The sequence below is a fragment of the Callospermophilus lateralis genome, chromosome 17, assembly GCF_048772815.1.
Source record: "Callospermophilus lateralis isolate mCalLat2 chromosome 17, mCalLat2.hap1, whole genome shotgun sequence".
Classification (NCBI taxonomy): Eukaryota; Metazoa; Chordata; class Mammalia; order Rodentia; family Sciuridae; genus Callospermophilus; species Callospermophilus lateralis.
Genome location: NC_135321.1, coordinates 6,052,652 through 6,069,616, shown reverse-complemented (window position 1 = coordinate 6,069,616; position 16,965 = coordinate 6,052,652).

Genomic DNA, 16,965 nt, shown 5'->3' with positions numbered 1-16,965 from the left:
TTGTGAAGCCCACCTTTTTCATATTGCATATATAAATATGATCTTAGAATAATTGATTTTCTGTATATGACTTTTTTGCTCAACAGAATATCTTCAGATATATCCACATTGTCATAAATGAGAGGATTTTATCTTTCTATGATGGGCTAACAGTTCATATACTACAATTTCTTTATCCATTCAGCCATTTTGTGGCACACAGGTGGAAATTCTGGCTGTGGTGAACAGTACTGCAATATATGGAAGCATGCATATCTCTTTGACATGCTTATTTTATTTCCTTTGGGTATATACCAGTAAGGGGCTTGCGGGGTCATATCTTCATTCTATTTTTAGTTTGTTGAGAAACCTCCCTGTCCTTTTCTATAATAGTATACTAATTTACATTCCTGCTAAGAGTATTTAAGAGTTTCTTTCATCAGTATTTATATTATTATCTTTTAGAAAATATCCATTGTAATTGTGGTGATATGATAAGTTGTTATGGTTTTGATTTACATTTCCCTGATTATAAGTGATCTTCTCACATATACATTGGTTATTGACATGCTTTTCTTTAAGAAACATCTGTTCAATTATTTTGAATTGTGTTTTCTATTGAAATGTTTGAGTTTATTTTTTGTGGATGTTAACCCCTTATCAGATGTATAGCTTGCCAATGTTATTCTGCCATAGTGTATTCTGTCTCTGTCTCTGTTGATTGTTTCCTTTTCTGTGTGGAAGCTTTTTAATTTGTTTTAATCTCGTTTTTATATTTTAGCTTTGATTTCCTGTGCTTCTCTGTTCTTATCCCAAAATTACCTTGTTCAGAATTATGTCCAGAAGAACACCCCCATGCTTTTCTTCTAGTAGTTTTACAGTTTCTGATCTTATGCTTAAGCCTTCAATTCACTTTGAGGTGACTTTGGTGTATGGTGAGAGATGTGGATCTAGTTTTATTCTTGTGCATGTGAATGTCCAATTTTTCCAGTTCTGTGTACTGATGAAACCATTCACTTGGCTATCAACATGTGGTTTTATTTCTGGGATCTGTACTCTGTTGCACTGGTCCATTTGTGTGTTTTTAAGTTGATACTATTGTTTTGGGGTCTATAACATTACAATATTTTTAAACTTAGGTTCCAATTTTGTTCTTTTAGCTCAAGTTTACTTTAGCTATTCAGGGTCAACAGACTGGATATTTTTAATCGATTTCTTTGGAACATGAAGAAGAACAGTATTGGTGCTATGATGAGGACTGCATTGAATCTGATCATGTTGGGCAGTATGAACATTTTTCAAAAATCCTTTTTTCCAAAACCATGAAGACGGGATATCTGTATCCTCCTATTGGTTTTCTGTCAATGTTTAACAGATTTCAGTGAACAGCTCCTTCCCCTTCTTAATTAGATTGATTCCTAGATAGTATTTTTATAACAATTTTACATGAATTCTTTACTGATTTCTTTTTCAGCTAGTTTACTGTTGACATAGACAAATATCACTCTTTTTTGTATGAGAATTTTTCCCCTTTAGCTTTACTAAATTCATTTATCAGGTCTAAGAGACTTTCAGTGGGTAATTTTTGAGGTTTCAATGTATAATATTATACTGACCACAAACAAGGACGATTTAACTTCCTCTACTTCTATTTGGAAGTCCTTTATTTTATTCTTACCAAAATGCTCTTCCTAGGACTTCCAGCACTATACTGAGTAAGTGCTGGGAGTGGACACCCTTGTCTTGTTCCAGGTTTTGGAGGAAAAGCTTTCAACATCCAATAATATAAATACATCTTTAGAAAATGAGATATACCAAAATGTGTTTTGACACTGTTTAATAATTAAAGATCTACAGTAAAAATCTATTTTTTAAGAAATGTTCTATAATAAACCAGAATGTTATTGTACATTAATCAATACTAAGAAAACTATGAAAGAGAAATCACAATATGTTCAGTATGAAACGTTTAAACAGTATAAATCTGATTATCCCAGGAAATAGAATTTTTTTCTACTTTGAATATATATGTATATATATATATATATGTGTGTGTGTGTGTGTGTGATATATAATAGAGATATATTATATATAATAGAGATATATGATATATCATTCTGACTTGTACAAATTTAACAATTCAAGTCACAGAATATTAGAGATAGCATTTAACAACTTTGAGATATTCTTCAAAAATATATACAGCATTCTACCACTCTTTCAACTACTATGTCTTTTGTATCGTCTTTTATATGTCCCCTCAAAATAGCACATAGTAATATAAATCTATATTATTTCACTAGTTTTAGTAATATGGAATAATGTTCATCAGCAGAAAAGTTCAATTTTACTTCATATTTTCACTTATTTGACTATACCCAATCTGTACAAAATTAGTATCATGAATAACTTGAGATCTGCATGGGTACATTTACATATGTTGTGTTAATATGCATAAGTGCTTGTAAAGGGATTTCCATTTCATATTGTTTATTAATGCATGGACTATATACCATTCCACTACACATGCATAGATGTATATATATATATATATATGTGTGTGTGTGTGTGTGTGTGTGTGTGTGTGTCATGAAGAACAGATACATTCTCTTTATTAAAAAATATTATTTTATATCCACAGTAGCTTTTCTGGGCTTTGTAATATATATTCTATACCTGGTATTTGTGGATATGTATGTTCTGATCTAATACACATATATACATAATCCATTAAATCCATTTAGATTTTTATGGGTGTGGCAGACACCTCAAATACTTTAAATTCCCCAGACTCCCACAGCTCAGAGAAGCAATACTTATGCTGTATGCTGTGTCTGGCTGACTCAGCACAGCTGCCCAGTGATCTTTGTTATTCTCCTCCCTGAAGCCTCCTAACAGTAGGAGCCAACAAGGTAATTATTACAAAGTAACCCCTACATATGAGGCCTGCACTTTTGAATACATAAGAGACATATTTGAGCAAATATTATGCAGCTAGAAAATTAAAAAATAAAAATTAAAAAAATTAAAAAATAAATTATGAAAATGACCATGATAAGAACAGAGACTATAATTCATCTTACATCATGAAATGTTACTTTAGAAAGACTCAGAGAGTTAACATACCATATTTTATATATTGTGTGTGTATCTTTATCAAACTTATTCATGTATTCCCAATGTTCATTAATGTATTTTATCATTTTATGATTTTTATTTTTGTTTTAAAAAGAAAATCTCAAATATAAGCAGGCAATCAGTTTATAAGTATAGGTAGATGTATGAATTGGATAGCACTTAATTTCAATCAAGTTTTTTTTTTTTTAGATCACTAAATTAGATAGTTACAGCCCATGTCTAATATGCCATAATCTAAGAATGAAGCTATTATTCTAGTTGTGTATATATTTGATCTATTTTTCAATTGTTTTTGAATGTTTTAATTAAATTAATTAAAACAAAAATAAATGATGGGCAGCAAACAGGAAAGGATTATATTGAATATGTTTGAAAACACAGACAAATGTTTAAATTGCAAGATGTTAATTAACAAAGATGAAAAATGCAAATACACACTTACAGACATCTCTGCATGGTGGAGTTAGAGAGCGGCGAAGGCCTATAGCTCCTCTGTGATGTCCTCACCTGCCTTGGGGAGTGGAAACCATGTGCCAACATCAGCAAGTCAAGTGTGCATTGGACCCTCTCCTTGATGAATTAGCTCCTGTGGCCTGCACACTGCACTCACTGTGGCGAACTCTGTTTTACAACAGCACTCTAGGAGATGATGGACACAGTGATCCTGCAGACACTGGAGAACATTTCTACTCATGAAATAATTAGATTTAAAATTATATCTCTAAACAAATACCTTTGCAAATGGTGAGAAAATTTGAGATCTCTTGGCTTATCTTACATATTCCAGGAAATGATTTCTGGTCATTCAAAGAGCAAATAAAGATATAAGCTAGGAAGGTAGTAAAGCTATATTTAAAAGCTTATATTAAAATCTATAGCATACCAGCAGCACATGTGAAATGTGTTCCTTGAATGAAATATCTTCAAAATATGCATATGCATACGTAGAGGCACATAGTATGTGTACATACATGAAGACACATATGCTATGGTATATTTGTAGAGATAATGATGCATTTTTAAGAAATAATCATTTGAGTACAGAGATTGAAAAGATAGAGAATAAACAAGCAAAGCCAGGTGCATGGGCATGCCACTGTAATCCCTGTTACTGGGGAGGCTGAGACCTAAGCACCTCAAGTTCAAGGATAGCCTGGGCAAAAAGCTACCAAAAAAACCCAAAACCAAACTAACAAACAGCAACAAACAAATAAATAAAAAACTGCAAAAGAACAACAAACGCACATAAGCACAAACCCCAGAAACATGTAGATACATTATCTATATCTACATCTATATCTATACTTATATTCATATTTATCTATGGAGAGAATTGGATTAGAAATAGAGACAAAGGTAGAGAGAGAAATAAAGTCAGAGACAGTGCTTTCATGCATTTGCTAAATATCATCTCTGACAGGATTTAGGGAAGTTAGGTCCAATTAAGGAAAACATGCCCATAATCTAAACAGCATTCCATAGAGTGCAGTTGAAATTTATGAAGTTTTAGCTAGATCAGTCTGTGATAAATTAAAAACCCAGGAATTGACCACTCTTGACAATGAAATAAGAATTAATTTATATATGTTAACAAGTACAAATCATACCTCTTATTACATGGTGAAAACGTTCCTGAAATTGTTAAATTCTGGCATTTAAACAGTGATGTTTACTGTATATTTTGCCGGAACCAGATTAATATTTGCTTTCAACACTGCAAAAAATAGATCAATACTGGTAATAAATCTTTAAATGCTTTTTAACCTTACAAGCTCTTTATAAGCTGAAGGATAATCAATAAACAGAGCAGAAAAACTGCTTGTGATCCATCTTTTAAGGCACTGTTATTCTATGACTTAATGCCAATAAGTCTGAATACAAATGTCAGAATCAATTTTTTTTCTAAAAAATTATTTGAACAGGAAGGCAATATGAAATAATCACTTTTAGTTATACACTTACTAGATTCATTTTAATTGATAGAACAGTTAACTATCTCATATGTGCTATAATAGAAGAAATAATAACTTTGTTGCACAATGATTTTTTACTCTTGAGATTTACTAATAATCAGTACCTAACTATAAAACTGCTACAAAATCAAATGTAGAATTTTTTATTTGCATAGAATTTAGCAAATCATGCAATGTCTATCTGATTCAATGTTATAAACTGTCTTATGTTTTGGACTTAAAGGAAAATTCAGAGATAGTGAACAAATAATTTTTGAGCAGTTTTTCCCAAGAGTGCACATTTCCTCCTCCTCCTCCTCCTCCTCCTCCTCCTCCTCCTCCTCCTCCTCCTCCTCCTCCACCTCCTCATTCTTCTTTTTAGTTAAAGTCTTGCTGGATTGCCAAGACTGGCCTTAAACTTGTGATCCTCTTGCCTCAGCCTTCCTTGTCTCTGGAATCACAGGTGTGCATCACCACACCTGGCATTTTAACAATTTTTAAAATTGACTTTCTTACTTACACATTAATTGTGATTCATGTAAAATACACAACAATGTATACCTCTGTATTATCTGTTAAGACAAATAACAATTTGCATGTTTTTATTTTAAATTCCTAATTATGGAAACAATTTGTATAACAGAAGTAAGATTTTGTGTTTACTTTTATTATTATTTCTTAATTGATAAAATTTGAGAATTCTTCAAAAAATTATAATCTTTACAGCATAAAGAATGAAGCTTAAGGTAGACAATCAAAAGTGTTTATGAGGAGAGTCACTAAAAAGATAGAATGCTGACTATGAAGACAGTCTCATCTTATCAGGAATATATGAATTACACTTATGAGAAAGGATGAGAAAAAACAGTGATGACCCAGGTAACTAAGGAAATTGGAAATGATGGAGTATACGCGTTTAAAGGGACGTGGAGGTGTTCATACGAACAGTGACCTGCAGGAATTAAGATATCTCACACACACACACACACACACACACACACACACACACAGTGGAATTGAAGAAACAAGGAAGAAGATGAAGAAGGTGGGAGTCAAGACTCTTCCTGGTACACTCTGAGGCTGAAGACCAGCAAAGGAAGCCAGTGTAGAACATATATCTCTAGGGATAGATTCAGAGGCACCAATCAGTGTGAATTAAAATCCATGCATGACGCAGAACTATTAACTTGCAACCCAAACTGCTGTTCTAGAAGAAAAATACCTGTGCAGATTATCATGTGCAAAGACGCAATCCCCAGACCTATAATTCCAAATACTGAAATCCTGAAAAATCAAAATACCAAATCTATATCCCTCAAAATTATGATTTTAAAAAGCTGAAATCTTGAATGTTTAAATCCTGAATACTGAAACCCAGAAAATTGAAACTTGCATTGGAGGCAGAGGAAGGTATTTGGTGGGTAAAATGCTGAATTCTGGAAAGGAATTTGTGTGATTTGGGTTATACACAGTATAGTAGCCAATTTATTTTGTCATGTACTAATTCTGCCCCTTAATACAGCACAGTATATATATATTCCATTTAACATTGTTTGTGTGTGTGTGTGTGTGTGTGTGTATATATATATATATATATATATATATATTCCATTTAACATTGTTTGTGTATATAAGTGTGTGTGGGTGTGTGTATATATATATATATATACACACACACTGTGTTTATATACACCTATGTATGCTACACATCTTCATCTATAGTCATGCTTCTAGACAATACAAAGTCAGAACTTCTCTTTCACATTTGGCTATAACTTTGTCACCATTCTTTCACCAAATTCCAGGAACATGTCATTAATTAAAGTCACTTTTGCCTGAAGGAATCAATGAAGTTAATGGCTGCTTATAAAATCATCATGTGCACTGTAGGACAAGGAGACACAGCCAACTGTGCTGCAGTTTGATCATCGGTATTGTTTCTGTCATATTTGTGGTCTATATAGGTGAGATGGCTTTACATGTACCTAAAACAGCACACACACACACACACACACACACACACACGAGATTTAATTGGAATGTCTTGTCAGTGTGTATCAAACCAGGGAAGATTTCAAAAATACGGGTGCCATGTAGAAATGTAGTGGGGAAACAATGGGAATTCAGCAATGATCTAAACAAACAAAAAAAAAAATGAAAGCAATTATCCATTTTGGTGCAAACAGAGCCAATGACCATGAGAGTAGGCCAGCATTCATGATGACGTCCACGCATTGCCCATTAATTTAACCCAGTGGTCCCCTTTTCCATTTGTCAGATTTTTGGTTCAGAATTTTTTAAAGTTTATTTTTTTCACCATTTTACATTGTCAGCATATCATTATTAATTATTATTATTTGCTAGGTGTTTCATTTTTGTATCACTTTCAATATTTTCAGTATTCTTAATACTGAAAGCATGATCATATAAGGACAGAGACTTTGATGCTTTGTATGTTTTTGGTATAAATTTGGCTCCGTGAAAATGCATCACAATATTGATGCTGCATGTAAGCTTTGTATGCAAATGTCGAAATTTCCTCTAAATGAAGATCTGTCCTTTTGGTACACCTGCACTTGTGAAAGATGAAACTTCCCAAGACTTTAGCTGTCTGGGCAACTGTGTATGTGGTGGTAGCCACCATAGATTGAATCAATTTCATCAATAGGCTTAGGTTGTCCGCCACAATAGTTCAAATGACTATAATTATTAAGCAGAGCACACTAAGTTATAAAGCAGAATGGTGTGTATTACATTTTGCCTCTTAACCTATTTCTTTATGGCTTTTCTGCTCACAGCTGTTATACCAATGAGACTGTCATTATCATAACTGGGTGCTGATGGTGGCACAAACATGCACATTATATTACCTCTTTCATTGTGCAAAGTAGACCCTAAAATGTTCTGTCATAATTTATTCATTGTTAAATAAATCTCCTTTTAAAAATAAGTTATATCTATTTTAAATAAATTTTAATTATTTTTTGGAATTAAAGTTTGGGAATTTTGATCTTTTGAGATTTTCGATTTGGGCATTGATCCTCATGGGTTTCAGTATTTAGATAGTGGACATTTGAGGTTGTGTCTTTCAGGATTAAGGCCCAAACATGAAAAATATGTAACAGGATCAAATATAATAACTGACAAAAATATAAGGAAAGGAATGATTCCTTCCTTTGGTTTATATCCTGAAGAACATTCCCAAACTCCAGGCAAGTGAGAGGACAGAATGCAGATAAAGTTTTTCGAAAAAGAAACAGAGTCAAAGATTAACAGAAAAAAACAAGACACATGTATGTAATTCTAAGTTATCTATTAATGGCAGCAGGGAGAAAATAGCATTTTATAATCTTCAATAGAATAAAATAACCAAGAATATGTATGTCAGTTGATTACTAGCGTTATTGAGTTCACACCTACTTAGATACAGAATGTTGCATATTTTTGAAAATTTAGTTCTGAGAATTTAGAATAAATGATTGTGAGTCATACAATTTTTAAAGGATAAAGAACCAATAATAGTTAAAATTAAATTTAAATAATCTGTTATCTTAAATACAGAATCATAAAAAGGATAGAGTATTCTCAAAAATTGATAATAAGCAAAGTAAAATAATTTAATAATATTATTCTGCTTTCTAACTTGTAAGAACTTTTCTAATGTAAATATGGAAAAAAAACAAGTTTGATTTCTCTCTCAATTTATGCAATTTAAAATATGTTACAGAAATAAGTTTATTATTTTTGAAATTATAGTTTATCATTAAAATTTGAATTTATATCTATTAAAACATTGACTAAATAATGCATTATTTCTGGATTGCATGATTTCAGTTTGTGTTTATGTAATATAGGGTAGAAATTTCTTTTCAAAATTGTTATAATATCATGTATGATTTATCTAATTTAAAAGGTAAACAAATATGATTTTGTATATTTTGTAACTATTTAATTCTACATGGCTATTTGCATAATAATATAGTAACCATCTATAGTACCACACAAGAATTACTAAGTACTAATATTCTCAATTTTGTGGAAAAATCATTTCTAAATCAAATTATGTGGGAGGGATTATTTTTGATGTGATGCAATGGTTCATATAATTTAATTGTTCATTTTTATTCATAATCATGCTGTCAGCTCTTTAAAGAAAATTCTGATTTATATAACCAACTAAATGGCAAATAAATCTCTAAATACCCTATTAAATGTAAAAAACATATCTGCATAGCAAATAAAAGGTTAAGTAAACCCTAAACCGAAATCCTTCCTTCCTTCCTTCCTTCCTTCCTTCCTTCCTTCCTTCCTTCCTTCCTTCCTTCCTTCCTTCCTTCCTTTCTTTGTCTGTGTTGACCCCAACATTTCTTTGAAAACAAACCTGATGGTGTTTTCACATTCTGAGAAGTATTTGTGTGTGTGTGTGTGTGTGTGTGTGTGTGTGCGTGTGTACATGTGCATATGCTATTGGTGACAAGATACAGCATAGCATGAACACCGCTCATCAAATATCTGAGGGAATACACTTTGTCATATGTAACATGAACGTGGCATATATCTCAGGATCACAGTTTGACATCATTTTGTCGGACAGGTGGACAGCTGTATATTATATAACATCTATATGTTAATAAACCTCTCCAGATACACAGCAAAAGGCAACTTTCAAAAGAAAACCCACCAAAGTTTTAAAAAATCAATAAAATATTCTTGTTAGAATTTGGCGAGTACTTATTGATTTTTACACATTGCCCCACTCCTGGTGCTTCATGGTTTTTACATTTTTCATTTTTATACTGCACTACTCCTGCTAGATGCCACTGGATTTCTGGAATTAAATAATATTCTTTTGCTTTTTCTTTTTATTACTTTTTGTGAACTATTAATTGATATATTGATATCTATTTATAACATTTAATCTTCCCTAAAATAAAACATTACTCCACTATATAATTTACCTACCATTAGTTTTACATTTTTAGTGAATGATTTCTATATAAAATTGAGTTTCCCCTCCTTCCTCAGGAAATAATGAAAACATTTGCACACTCAAAAAAAGATTCCTTACAACCTGATACTTTCATTTTCTTATATGAAATATAGCTTTCCTTCTCTTCTATAAGACATGGTTTAGTGCAGAAATTGGACAGGACATAAATGACCATAAAATTGCATAGCGCAGCAATAATTTCCAAAATATTGAAAACTATAACATATAAGGGATTTAGTGTAAAGGAGTACTTTCAATTACATACAGAGGTATTTTCATAGTGATTATGGAGTGATAATATGCTAAAGGGGTTTTCTCATATGTTTGTGGTAAGCCTCCATTATTAATCAGTCTTTAAAAGATTGGTCATTTAGCGAGTGAGATGTTGGCATTCACCTATACACAGAGTGGTACTCTGCTAAGGATTATTTATCAGAGCTGATATTAAAGTTTGTCATGGTGTCCAAATTCTGCATCCCTCTTCTCTTGCCAACTGGAGATGCTGGACTTTCTCCTGCAGCCGTAGCCAGACTTTGAACATGGGCTTGCAGAGTAAAGACCAAGGAGTCTCTGCCCATTTTGGAATTCATCATCCATTGAATTCATCATTCCAACCTTTTAGAGATGGAGAGGTTTTGGCTGGAATTTTGTCTCAATTGCAGCCGCTGTATTATACCTACATTCTGCACATTTGTGCACCTTTGGGAAAAGGAACTTGCACTTTCTTGGAAGTTCTGCACCATTCTCTTTCTGTGCAATTTGTTCACTCATGTCTCTGTTATTGCCCTTCCCTTCCATGAACATGCCTTAGGGGGAATTTGTATTTTGGCTTATTGTCACAGATTTGTTATCATGAATTAGAATTCTTTCTCATTTCCTCTTAGTATTTCTTCTTCCAACCTGCCCGAATCAACTCAGGCAGAGATGTAATCCACACACTTCATCTCTTTTTATCATGCATTTTCCTACTACACCTGGTATTCAGAGATGTGAGTTGCTTTGAACTAATTCCACTTTTTGATTTTGTTGTCGTTGCTCTTTCTACTTTGAGAAGGTGATACAGTGGCTTTGACTTCATGTATGAGAAAACTCATGACATTAACTTATCTGAGAAAGTATTATTATATAATCCACAGAAGGACAGAAGTGCATTCCTGGACACTCATTCTGCTCATTGACATCATTGAGACTGAGTCTATTTCCTTTTCTTCCAGCCCTGCTGCTTCTCTGATTCTTGGTGATGACCCTGGTTTAAATTTCCACAGGATGGCAAGGTGCCTGCCGTGGTTCAGGGACCATGTGCAGACACAGAAGAATGTAGAAGGAAGAAATTGCCTTTCTCTCTCTCTCTCTCCCTCATGATAGTTCACAGTGGCCTCTAAAAGTGGCAGGCCTGACCACAATTATTTCTTGTTTCTTGAAGTTAACAAATTGCTAACTAAAGCAGTTAAAACACCTTAACTAGCTTAGACTAGCCAGTATCCACCCCTTGGGGACTGAGTGAAGTACAGCCTCCCCTGAAGTGTACGGCAGCTGGAGAATGAGGGACACCTGAACAAACATTTGGTGATGTGGGGAAGAAGGACAGGAGAGTGGAGTTGAACTTGAGCATCACGTCACTAGGAGAGACATGCAGAAAATACTCCAGTGTCTTCCAAACACCCCTCACACCCTTCTTCTTACTGCTAGCACCTACGTGTGTAGAGAATGCACTCACTCACTCAGGTGCATGGGGAAAGCTTCATGTTCCTACTGTGTGATGATCCGCTTGCAGCAACTATAGCTTATGTTCAAGTCCTCCTCATTAAATAGAGGTATTTATTGCTAAATGACAGATTATTCATCCTTGAGATAACAAACATATATGTAGGAGAACAGGAAAGATACAACAGTTTGCTAAAGTGACCATGCTTTTTAAAAATCCCCAGGTCTCGGTAGCTCCTCTTGCCAGAAAGTGGAGGCTGTTTCTCCAACTCTCAGACATGGGCTGCCATTATAACCTGCTTTAGCCAAAGGATATGGCAGAATTTTTGGATTCCTATGTCAGCCTAGGCCTGAGGACACTATGCACACTTCTGCTCTTTCTTATAACTAACACTTGGCAAAGCTAGGTGAACCCTTAGAAAATGAAACTTTCTATGGAAGAGAATTCAGCTGACCAGATGTCATCAGTCAGAAAGGTCTCCAAACAGGCAGTTTTCTCACAGATATGAGAGAGCACAGCATAGGACAAAGGACGGCGGACGATGGCCCATGGACCCAATGATGCCCACAGTTGTTTTGGTAAAAATACCTGAAGTTATGAATGTGTTTACATTTATAAATTGTGGTTAGAAAACGCAAGAGGAAGAATGCCATATTTATCATATGAGATAACAGAGCCTAAAATAGTTACTAACAAGTCCTTTTAGAAAAGCTACTGATAGGCAACATTTTAGAGAAAAAGAGCCAGACAACCAACCTTATCTGACTGTATGTGCGCAAGTGAGTTCTGACAATAGAAGGAATCTTAAATATAAATTCATGAACAATAATAAGGTACTGTTTATAAGCCATGGAGTTTTAGGTGGTTTGTTTTATAGAAGTGGCCAATACAATTATGATAGAAAATTTCATTCCTTCAATAGAAGGAAAATAATGCATAAAGTCCATGGTCCTACACAAATGCACCTACTATTTTCAATAAAAAATGGAATCATTGCTATTTTCAGGCTTGTGGCTATGCAGTCTGTTTCACTATAAATCAACTTTGCCCTCACAGCAGGACAGCAGCCATACCCAGTGAGTGAGGGAATGCTCGCATCTGTGTTCCAATAAAACTTTATTCACAAACACAGGAGTCAGACCATGCTTGACCCAGGGGTCATGTTGTCCCGACCCCTGGTGTAGAGCACACATCATGGGATTAGGAACTACCCCTCATGGAGTGGAATAATGAAATTTCTTTGGAAAGAGTGTACCTTCTGCTTTCTGCTCGAGTATCTTTCCACAGGTCTGAGCTCAACAGTTGAGGGATATTTTGTCCATTGTCCAAAGTGGGGAAATTGGAGATATATATTGGTCAGACCAGACTAAAACACCATTTAGGGAATTCAGTTCTTGTCCCTGCAAATGAAGCAACTGGAATTCCAAGCTAGTCAGGAGCTGTCTTTACACAGGCCAAGCAACATTTTCTTCATATAACACTTAAAGTATTTCAGTTCTGCTTGCTTCCTGTCAAGTCCTAGTGAGCAGCTCCAAACCAAATGTGTATTCAAACATAGGTATGTTTTTCCAGAAATCCACAGTGCTGGCACGTCTTCCCTGATTGCTCATTCTTCACACCCTCCGCTGAACGATCTGTGGACATGAACACATGGCAGTTTGAGTGGGGAAGTTCTCCATTTTTAATGCCCATCCCTCCTCTGAGCCAGTTCATGCGTCTGTGAGAGAATGTCAAATAGAAGGTGCTGTGAGAAAAGATGGCTTAATTTTTTTCCAATCTTTTATCTTGTTTTTGCTCAATTTACTCTGTCATATTTAGAGAAACCAAATGTTCAAGCAAAACCTTGCTAAAAATCAACAAAAAGTAGCCAAAAAATACTCAGCTGATCCCCAAATCCTTCTTTTCATCTCCATGAATATTACATTAGTAATCAAGATGCAAATGATTTAAATTTCCCCACTGTTTTATGACCTCACGACCAGTGTGACCAATTGTCTGTTGGGAAAGAGCACTCACCGCCCTCCCTCCTGTTCGCTTTGGGCAGCCAGTTCCTCCCTGGCACAGCCATTTCAGCTTCACTCTCGTGGAGCCAACTTTTACACTGTCAGTGGCCCCTCTCCAGGAAGTGAAAGGAAATGTATTTTCAATTTTCCTTTCCTGAATATTAATAATTATTATTCAATGTAAATGTTACCTATATAACTAGCTTATTAATGTATAGATAAAATGAAAGTTAATTCCAATAATTATGTTTAACCTAAGGACAATTTTATTTTTAACTTTACAAATAGAGTCAGAGTGGTACACAAGTCTGTAGTCTGTTGTAAAAAGGCAATCATGTGAAAATTAGGACTAAGTGTCTTACTAGTAGGATGAAGAATATTATAATATTATACCTGAACTGTTTTTGTCTTTGTTAGTTCCATTCATATTCTTTAAGGAGGCTACAAAAGATAAAATATTATTGTGTACATCTACACAACCATACACATGAATGCACTTTTTCATGTGATCTGGAGATTTATTATATGCCCCAATAATTCTTGCCAGTAGCCAATAAAAGACAACTACAATCAACTTATTTCTTCCTGATGCAGTGTTGTGAATTTTCTTTGACTTCTTTGTAGTTTTCTATAGCAAAGAACTCCAAAAGGTAGCATGTTCTCGGGTATCATCATGTTTTAATGAAAACATGATTTGTAAAATTTCAATCATTTCCCTTTCTCTGAAAGAGAAATTAAGGAGAAATCTAATGAAGCCTTCCTGAGATTGTCACGAGTCATGGTAGTGCACTTTGGAAGACAAAGAAGCCATCTGTCTTTACCATTGAGATCTGGAATGAGGGCTGTCCCCTGAGTCCCAGCAACAGCATGTGGCAGAGCAGAACGTCTGCCTGTCCCCACCAAGAGGAGGATGTCCTCACTAGCTTCCTCTCAGATGCTCATCAGGGATGCTACCCTTTGACTGATTGGCTTAACAATGCGTTTATGAGCACAGACAGGTAAGAACACGCCTTAGCTATCTTAACAAATCACTTTGTCAACAGATTGATGAGGGCCAGGGGTGGGTTGTTTGTACAAGTTTACAAAACTTTCCAGAAACCATCATTAGAACATGGCAGAGCTAGTCATCTGGGCTCCTTTTAAGCATGAATTGAAAAAAAAAAAGAAGATAAATAATAATGTTAGTTGATGTATTTAAGCATAATTTTTCTGCATTACAAGAGTGTAGGAGGCCAATCCCAGGGTGGCAATCAAAGCAAACATCAGAGACAAAACCATACACAACATCACCGTTTGATCTCTATCCCTCCTCCCCCAAGACCTTCATGTAGACACCAAGCCTGCTGATCTCTAGCGCGTGACGCGAGAATCTCACAATGCCACTGATAATTCGGTGAGATTGCAGAGTGACTGGTGAGATTGCAGAGTGACTGGTGAGATTGCAGAGTGACTGGTGAGATTTGAAGGCCAACTCCTTTTGTTAAAGTCATGTAAGTTTATAAATATGGTTGTTTGGGCTCTCTCTCACTCACCACAGAGTGAGTCTTCTGCCTTCCAAGAAGAGCCCCACTGGGGAGACGTTTTCCCTGTCTGAGGCCTGAGGACCAGTCCCGAACCCACCCAGGAAGCTTGTGGACCCTGATGACAACAGGTTGCTTTCCAGACCCTGTAGTTTCCATGAGTATTTGGGATGGACACTGAAACCTCGTCCCTGCTATGATCTTCAGTACATTGCTGAAACAAGGATCAGAAGCCCAGTGGACAACTGTGGGAGGAGTGTGTGACCCTGTGTGTCCATATGGGTGGTCGTCTGGACATATCGCATCTTCACTAGCAGTCTTAGAAATAGTCCATACCTGCCTCAAGTAATGCAAAGAAATACTCAACAAATAAGGCGAACACTATATTGAGTCAAAATTTCTTGAAACCAGTTTTATCTAAAATTCTGCTCTAATTTTCCAAAATTAGTTTGCTAACAATTTTTTTTGTTTCACTAAGTAAAGCTTATATATAATTCAGCACCTAAATCTCAATGGCATTAAAGTTGACTTTCAGTTAACCATCACAGAAACAAAGGCTTATATTTTTAGTACCCCAGCCAGCATCCTCAGGTCTTCATTCTGGATAATTTTCTAATAACTTTAATATTTTGAACATGATATATTATTTTTACTATTTTAGAAATTCATACGAATGGGGTCATGTAGTATATACTGTTTTTCATCTCACTGTTTTCACTCCATATTTTGAATATGAACTTCATCCAAGTTACTGTGTCTTTCAGTGGTTGGCTGTTTTTACTGCTCTACAGTTTTGCTCTCTATCATTCTATTCTAAATTACTTACATGATCTACTAATGAGGTGCACTCAGTACTTTTCATATAGAACTTACACTTGTTAGATAATGGAAGTGTTTTTTGAAATGTTTTTTTTTTCACCTAACTTTCAACCAGTGAATTATGAAAGCTTCAGTCACTCCACATAATTAAAATATATATATATATATATATATATATATATATATATATATATATATATATATATTAGTGCAGGGATTGAACCCAGCGCCTTGACATTCTGGACAAGTGCTCTATGATTCAGCCATATCCCAGCCCATGCTCCACATTATTATAAAGACATTTTATCATCAGGTGTTTTAATTTAGTCACTCTGGGGATGGTTGAATATGTGAAATATTTTATCAGCTTATTGGTCATTCCCATAACCTCCTGTTGAAGCTCTATTCTGTTGCACTTTTTGTTGGATTGTCTGCCTTCTCATTGTTTGGTAACCTTGCTTTATTGTCCGCTGTCTTCACCTGGGAGTTTCTTTCTCTTCACAATGTACTTCTTCAGGGAAAGTTCTGATATTAATATGATTCACCTACCTCATCAATATTATATAGTTTTTCATCTAAGTATTATATATTTTGTAAGAAAACTTTTCAGGCTAAGAGTCATAAAGGTATTCAGTTAAGTTTTCTTTTAACAGCCTCATTATTTTTCCATTCATATGTAGGTCCAGGATCCATCCTGGCCTGGCTTTTGTAGGTAGTCGATAACTGCACATGCAAGGAGGTGAATGTTCTAATCCCCTCGGTAACACAAATACCACACCATCTTCACTGCCATCCTTAAAGTAACTCTTGATATCTGCTGATGTAGAGTCTGTTTATCCTCATAAGGACTGAGTTAGCT